Consider the following 8,282-nt stretch of genomic DNA (forward strand, 5'->3'; position numbering starts at 1 on the left):
TACAGAACTCTGGGAACTAGGACTCTGCACAGATGCTTATTCTGCCAATGCCTTAATCTAGCCCTGCCCAAAAATATATATTTAAAAAAAAAAATCTACTGCTGAAGAATCAAGCCTGAGGGGCTCAGCAGAGCTTGCATGATCCTATTTTGAACATATCTATTCTGTGCTGTGAGGGAGCATCTCAAGTGGGGCAGGGCTAGATTAAGGCATTGGCAGAATAACCATCTGTGCAGAGTCCTAGTTCCCAGAGTTCTGTAATAGCATCAGAATCTGAGCTTTCATTGACAAAACAAAGTTTCTAGCCCTTATTGTGAAACACCTTGGGAGAGTACCACCACTTCTTTGCTCCCTCCCCCATTTGAGTTGTGATCACAAGAGAAATAATATACCCCATTTCAGTTTATATGCCATGAAATTCATGCCTCCTCACACGTTTAGTGCTTGACTCTAAGCAATTTGCTGTTGCACCAGATATTTTACAAAACCTACTCAAGATGCTGCTTTCATGTACTTATGTCCCTAGTGCATAATGAAGGTAACATCAAATTTCAGTTTTAAGTTTTCACATGCACAAATTTAGTAGCTCTAATCACCTATCACAATCACATTTCACCCTTATTACAAATGTTGATGTGTGCAGGAATGATTAGAAGTACAAAGTGTAAATTAAATTTTAGGGTGTGTTTTTCCTATCCTGCTCTGAATTTCCTTCCTCTAGCCATGAACTCCTATAAGCAAAGGCTCAATAGACAGCTTCTACAAAAGTCCCCATGCTGAAAATATCTGCAATTTAAATAGCTTATTAAAAAAAAAAAAAAAAAAACAAAAAAAAACAACCCGCACACCCACCCTAGTTTTTGGTCTTTCTACTGGCAATCCAAGAAATGGCTGTGTTCTAATAGAGTAATGGTATATAGGAGTCTTTGAAATATAATGGTAGTCCTTGCATTATTGATTGTGGTAAATTTTAGTAAGAATGGTGCAGGATACATAGTGTGGTTATGGTGTGGTGTTCTTAGACCAAACCCTTCCCAACAAAAATCTCATGTTTGAAACATTTCAGACCACACTGTACATGACAATATATACCAGTACTCATTGCATGAGCTAGATACCAATATTTTCCCTTTAATATATCTCAGTGGAGCTTAGAATTGGCAATTTATTTTTTGACATTCATATAGAGTCTCTTTATATCTCACATTTTTATTTGACAGTATGGAATTCATTGTACAATAAAATAGTTATGGATGTAAATTTAGTAATTTTAAACAGTTAGAAATGTCATAGCTAGACATCAGTATTGTCCAATTCCTTATATTTATTTTCCAGTTTATGGAGGGGGATTCAACTTGTCCCTTGGGTGAAGTCTAACAAGACAACATTTCTAATGTAGCTACTTCCTCATGCTGTATTTAAGGTTTTAGTCCTGCAATATATTATACAAAGTGACTTAAATTTCTGTTTGATTCTCTGAGGATATAGTATCTGCCACATGTGAGTCTCTGCACTGATGGAAACTGTCTCCCTTAACAGGATTCTTAATGCCTGTTCCATTCACAATGGAACTATTCCTCTTAAAAAAGAAAAATTCAAACACCAACAAACTCAGACAAATCTTATCTGTTCCTGGAAGTCTGAAACCATGTAAGTATCCAAGCCCTAATAGACTATTGAATGCATGTTCCTGCAGACACACGATTATCTTTTTGTCGAACTTTTTGTAACTTTAATGTCACTTTGAATTAAGGACCATTCTGATGAACTATGACGTTGATGTAGAAACTTTTAGGGCTAGATTATGCACTTGTCTTAGAGGGCTGAGTAGGGGAGTGAGTGTGGAAAGAATGAGGAGGGCCTTATCTTTGTTCAGACAAGACAGATCAGATCTTGGGTCTGGAGTTCAGTCCCTGTTTTCCAGGAACGGCTCTCATGAGCAAGTGGGCTGGGAAATGGCAGAGAAGTGTGGGCAGCAGGCAGGGCTGGCCAGTCGCAAGGGCAAAGCAAGCATAGTCTTTTCAAGGGCAGTAACTTACTTTTCCCTCAGAGGAAGCATATTTTAGAATTAGTACCTCCCAGGCTTCTGCTCCTCCTCCTCAGGGCTGTGTGTAAAGGCAAATCTGGCCTTCAGACAGTGATCTATAAAATATTGCAGACCTCAAGTTCTCCTTAGTACTGGTTCTTTGTGTGTGTGTTTTCTCCCACCCAGGATCATTTATTTACTCTTCTGAACTGCCTTCAGGTGTTTAGTGAGAGAAGGTGGGTGAGGTAATCATTTATTGGACCAGCTTCGGTTGGTGAAAGAGACAAGCTTTCTAGTTACACATAGTTCAGGTCTTTAGCTAACTTGGCATCTAGTTTCTGATATCCTATTTCAGCTTGTCTTCTGGTTTGAAAACTCTGCTCTGTTAAGGAGGCACAGGAGGAGATGTATCCTAAAGCTTATAGTGTGTAAGAACAGGAACCTTTCCATCAATGGTTTCTATGTGGTTTGAATGGCTAATTTGTGGTGTCCTTCAAATGAAACAGTCCCTTCCGAGCTTGGCAGTTGGGTGATTTAATCTCATTTTACCCTTTGTTTATATGTAGCATGTAATGAATAGGACTTGGTATTACAAAGCCATGTATATGGCAAGCAACAGCCAGCAATCCTTGATTGGAAATAATCACTCATGTAGGGAGACGGATCCTCCTTTAGTGGAAAGACAAATGGGTGGGGCCAGGGTCAGTGCTGCTCTAACCACTCATTTCCTTCTTACCACCCACAGCTAGAGTCAGAGAGCTCAGTGTAGTTTTACCTCATGCTTGTTTCACAATTTCTCTGATTTCTGTACATTAGTCAGTCAGTATCCTTATGTTTAGTGATGGCTTCCTCCTCCCCCCCACCCCCCCGTGGGATGCCCTCACCAGGTGTTAGCTACTCTACATGAAGGACAGTGCTTATCCCCAAGAGTGACACTCAATGTTTGTGCCTCAGGGAGGGATATATTGAGGAAAGGTACTCCATCCGTACGTTTTTTGGGGGGCTGGGGGAAGGACACAGGTGGCCAGAGATTTGAGGTTGAAGCAGCATCTTCTCAAGCAAGCCATGGTCCTGCTTCAGCACCAGGGACCAATGTAGAGTATTAGACCTCTCAAAGAGCCCTGGTACAGTCTGGGATGCCTCAACAGGGCTTGGTTTTCTTGCCCAAGAGGAAGAGGGATAGTTATCCTTCAGGTCCCCTGAGGAAGGGAACCCACAGAATAAACTAGGGCTGTTTCAGAGCTCTGATAGATTCTTCTCCTTCCAGGGGAAGTTCTGACCAGCACAGTGAGTCTTCGGGTAGGTGAGATAGAACTGGGCTGTCAACCCACTCTCCGGTGCTGATGAGGGACTAGGTGGACACTGTACTGTTGATGCCATTACTACCTCAGGGGTATCCGTTGAGTCTGGTACTGATGACAGATGTCAGCACTGTCTGTTTCCACACTGACCACATATCAAGTAGCAGTGGATTTGCTGTGTTTCTCTGCTCCTGACTTGCCACTTATTGAGGAACATTCGACTGCAGTAGCATTAGCCTCGGTTCTCAGCGATCCCTAGATGGGCAACAGAAGTATCATTGTTGCGGTCACCATTGCCCGTGCCACAGCAGACTTTATGCTCAGCACAGAGAGGGTTGCTAATGCAGATGAGGTCTTCAGTACTGATGCTGCTTACAATGCAGTGTGCATCTTGTGGACCTGGAACCAACTCTTGTTTTGATACTAGTGCCTGTCCTGGGGCTAACTCTGAGCGAGATGCCAGTACTATTATTCTCAGGGCCAACAGCTGTTCCTTCGGTACCGATTGGACCGAAGTGTTGGACGTTGGATGATATGAGGTGCATGGTGGCTTTTCAGGAATAGCTCCTCCAGCCCCATGACCCCACTGAGGAGTCTTCATGATCAATTTCTGAGGCAGCTCCGTCTCTTTACCTCTCATGTTTCTGTGGTTGAAGGTCACTGAAATGCAGTGGGAGTCTTTGTCAGTAGCAGGTTCGGTACCATTCTCACACCAGAGACAAGGGCTCCTGGCTTGATCCTACTACCCATCAATGCTATATCCCTACCCTCAGCGGTCTCCGTGAAATCCCTGGGAAATCCTTCATTTGGCTAAGTCCTGGTCATCTGCCCACTCTTGGGTAAGATCACCCGGGAAGTTCCCCTCTGGAGCCACCAATCCTGCAGCCACAGAGAGATGGGGGCTCCTTCTGTGCTGGAGCAACCTGAAACCTTAGCCCCTCTGATAGCATCATCACAAGACAGTCTGCATCCATTGTCATCCTTGTTGCCAGAGGACACTGAATTACCCAATTAATCATTTCCACTGCTGGAGGACTTCAAATAGTGTCAGGACTGCCTAAGACAGATGGTGTCAGTGTTGGGTATTCAGGCAGAGTTTGTTCAAAATACTCATAAGTTAATAGATATCCTCTAGACCTTAGCTCCTGGGAGAGTTGCTCTCCCTATAAATGAAGTGATATTAGAGCCTGCTAAGTCCCTGTGAAATACCCAGTCTATGTTAATGCCCATAGCAAAACATGCTGACCATCTACTATATGCTCATGAAGGGTTTCAAATGTTTCTTCTCACATCCATCTCCTAATTCCTTGGTTGTAACAGAGGCAAATAAGAGCAGCAGGGGAGATATAAATCTGCACCTAAAGACAGGCAAAAAGGCTGGATGTGATAGAAAGAAAAAAGTCTCATCAGTCTCTTTCTTGCAGATGTGTATTGCCAACCAGCAAGTGCTTCTGTCTAACATGACTGAACTGGGATGCTCTGTCCAAATTTGTGGCTCAGCTACCAGAATCCTTCAGGGAGGAGTAAAAGTCTTTTGTTGCAGAGGGCCGTTTAGTGGCCAAGACATCATTGCAGTCAGCCCTGGTTAATTGGATGCCTCGTCCAGGTTCATGGCCCTAACCATTACGATGAGAAGGATCTCATCATTACAAACCTCTGGCATAGATCCAGCCAAGTGTAGAAGACTTGCTGTTTGATAATAGTCTCTTGTTCTTTGAGAAAACTGACACTGCAGTCTCTTAATGACTCCCAAGCCACTTTGCGTTCCTTGGCCACAAGGAGATGTCACTTTGGGAGCCATCAGCAGCCAATGGTGCTTTCAGAGATATTTCCATCAGTTCTCCTATGCCTTGAGACAGAAAGACTTCCCCAGAAAGGGGCATAAGTGTTTCCAGACATGCACAGAGAGCCTTTGTGCACTCACACAATTGCTGTCCCAAAAAGGTTTCAAACTGTTGAGGGAACAAAAACACTGGGGGAGAAATCTGGGCAACCCCAGGGTGAAATGAATGGCAAAATTCCCACGGAGTTTAGTAGGGCGTGGGACTCACTTAATGTGTTTCAGCAGAGAATTAGATTTGAGGTGGTAAAAAATGCCAATTTATTTCCCTCAAAGCTGTTTTGGCTGGGGAAAAGAACGTTATAACAATTTTCACCAGTCTATAAATCTAACAATTAATTTGCAAGGCCTATATAACCACACACATAAAAACATAGTAAGATATTGAAGGTTAAGGACTAGATTGAAAGTGAGAGCACGCCTTGAGCATACCCTTGTGCAAATGCGTACTCCAATGCACACCTTTAATTCCTAACTTATGTTTGTATATTTGCATGTGGAGACCATGTAGTTCCATGTGGGGAAAGAATTTTGTGTATGCAGAAGCTGGGCATATGCAAATATCCATGCACAAATTAGAACAAGTGTCCATTAGTAATTACCTTTCAGTACCTTGCATGTAATAGTCATTTGGTTATGCATTTCTTGCAAATTATTGTACCAAAAGATCTAAAAGTTACACAAAGCATGATTATATTTAAAGTTACATAGTTGCCTACCACGTTACATGGCAATTACACTTGAAGCATGTACTTGTTCTATGACTACATGATAATTACCATGTACTTATTAAGGAGTAATTGCATGGTTATTTGAGACCCATAAAAGCACAATGTTACTCGGAGCTGGTAAAACATTCTGTGCATATGCAATCTTTTTATGTAACTGCATGATCTGCTGGGCTTCATTTGAGAATTCAGTGGCAATATTTCAAGCTGTCCTTTCAAATGTGTATGACACATTGCACCAATAATTTCATCAGTAAATTCTTTGACCCCCACCTCCCCCTTTGAAAATAGGTTTTGTCTCTGTGTGTGTCTATATAAACACACTTTTGGGAGTGTTTGAAGGCCTCCTTTTCCTTTGGGCTTGTCTCCGCTTACTGGGGTTTGACACATGGCGATTGTTCTACTGGGGTTTGATTTTAGTGGGTCTAGTGAAGACCCACTAAATCAACCACTGATCACTCACTTGTTGACTCTGGTACTTCACCGGAACGAGAAGCATAAGGTAAGTTTCTCCCGTCCACCCAGCTTGGTGTAGACACTGCAATAAGTCGACCTGAGGTATGTCGACTCCAGCTATGTTGTTATTGCACAACTCCAGCTACATCTTAGGCCCAGTAGCCTAGACCTGACTCTTCAACATACAATTTAAAAACTCAGTGAAAATGGTTCACTTAGCAGAAACATAGGAACAGATTATGATATTCACATGCATGAGTAGTACCTTACTCCAAAAGTAGCTCCATTAGCTTCATGGTGTAGTGTCAAAATTCTCCTCAAACTACGTTTATAGCCATTTGAAAGGCTTGTTTTGTTGTTTAATTTTTTTGTTTTATTTAAAAACCATGAAGGGCCAGATTTGAATACCATTATTCACATTGGCTAATATTCAAGGTGTGATGCTCAGCATGAGTAAAGGTGTCAGAATCTGGCCCCACGTCATATATAAAGCAGTAACACTATAATAGGACCTGATCCTGCAATTTTTAAGAATCCTATGTGATCCTAAGAATGCTTTAGTGCCAACTGGCAAAGGGGTCACTCTTCTGTAACAGCAACTCCTAACACACTGCTTTCATAATATTTACCCAGAAAGAGTCCTGCAAAGTGTCTAATGGAAGCTTAGATCATACTGATCCTCCTAATGGTTTTGTGATGTATGTATGGGGGATATAAAGATGTAGGTATGTACTGGAAATATGTTTAGAATCTGTATCCCAGGTAGGGTTGACAAGCAGCCTTTGCCAGACAAAGTGATGGAATCACCTATCTACCTAAGTCTCTGATTGGAAATGCTTTGTGTTGGCTTTACAATGCTCCAAGTGCCATTTGCATATAAAAAGTCAACAGGAAAAACAGGTTGATAAGGGATGTGTGTGTGTGTGTGTGGAGGGGGGGAATGTGAACTCAACTGGGGAGAGCACAGAGTCTGAATCCCAGGGAGTCGACCTGACTCTGGGGTGTGGGGAGGAAGAGAGCTTTAGTTTGTAAGAACCAAGGCCCCAGACTCCTCTTTTATCTTGTGCTTGAGGGGGGTAACTGGGCAGTGCAGTTACATCCATGGAAACAGGATCTCAACCTAGCTGGATTGAAACACTGCAGAAAAGGCTTAGGTGAGGTAAGACTATGTTAGACAAGGATTGTAGCCTATTACGTTTTAATCTCTAGAAAACATATTCTACTTTTATGTGTAACCTGTTTTTATTACCCTTGTTCACTTTCATGATTTTGTTTTCACTATAAAATAGATTAGAGTTGTGTTGTTACATTGGAGTGGATACCCAGCTGAATCAAACAAGCAGGTGTATTTATGCTAGAGTAGCCAACCTGGTAATTACTGAGAGTGTCCAGTGATAGGGACTGGATGCTATAGGGGAATGCTCTTCAAGGATGGTCATAGATTGGGACACACCTCCTATTAACCTGCAAAGCAAAGTAGGGTTGGTAGAGTCGTTGAAAGATTGGTGGTGTACAGGTGCTGACACCCAGCCACCACAAGACAGATTCCCTCTTGCTGAAGGCAGGGGAGGGCGGGTAACATGGGGACTCTCAGTCCTGGGAACCCTGAGAAAGTGTATGACTGCTATGGGTATACTCACTTCAAAGGGCTTCTCATGTAAGGGTGACATGATCAGGCCCAGATCAACTGGTGTTAAGTTGGAGTAACTGAGTTGTAGAATGCTAATTTACACCGGCTGAAGATCTAGCCAATAGACTGTAGCATACTTTCAGGAACATCTATTTTTAAACATTGCATAAATGTATGGATTAGTAATTAAATATTTTCAATCTCAGCAAAAGCAGAATGGTATGTTTCTTCCCATTCATCATTTTTAAATGAATCAAAATAGAAATCCAGAGTGACTGAGGAAAACTCCTACTACAAGTCA

This window comes from Malaclemys terrapin, chromosome 2 (genome assembly GCF_027887155.1).
Source record: "Malaclemys terrapin pileata isolate rMalTer1 chromosome 2, rMalTer1.hap1, whole genome shotgun sequence".
In the NCBI taxonomy this organism is placed as follows: Eukaryota; Metazoa; Chordata; order Testudines; family Emydidae; genus Malaclemys; species Malaclemys terrapin.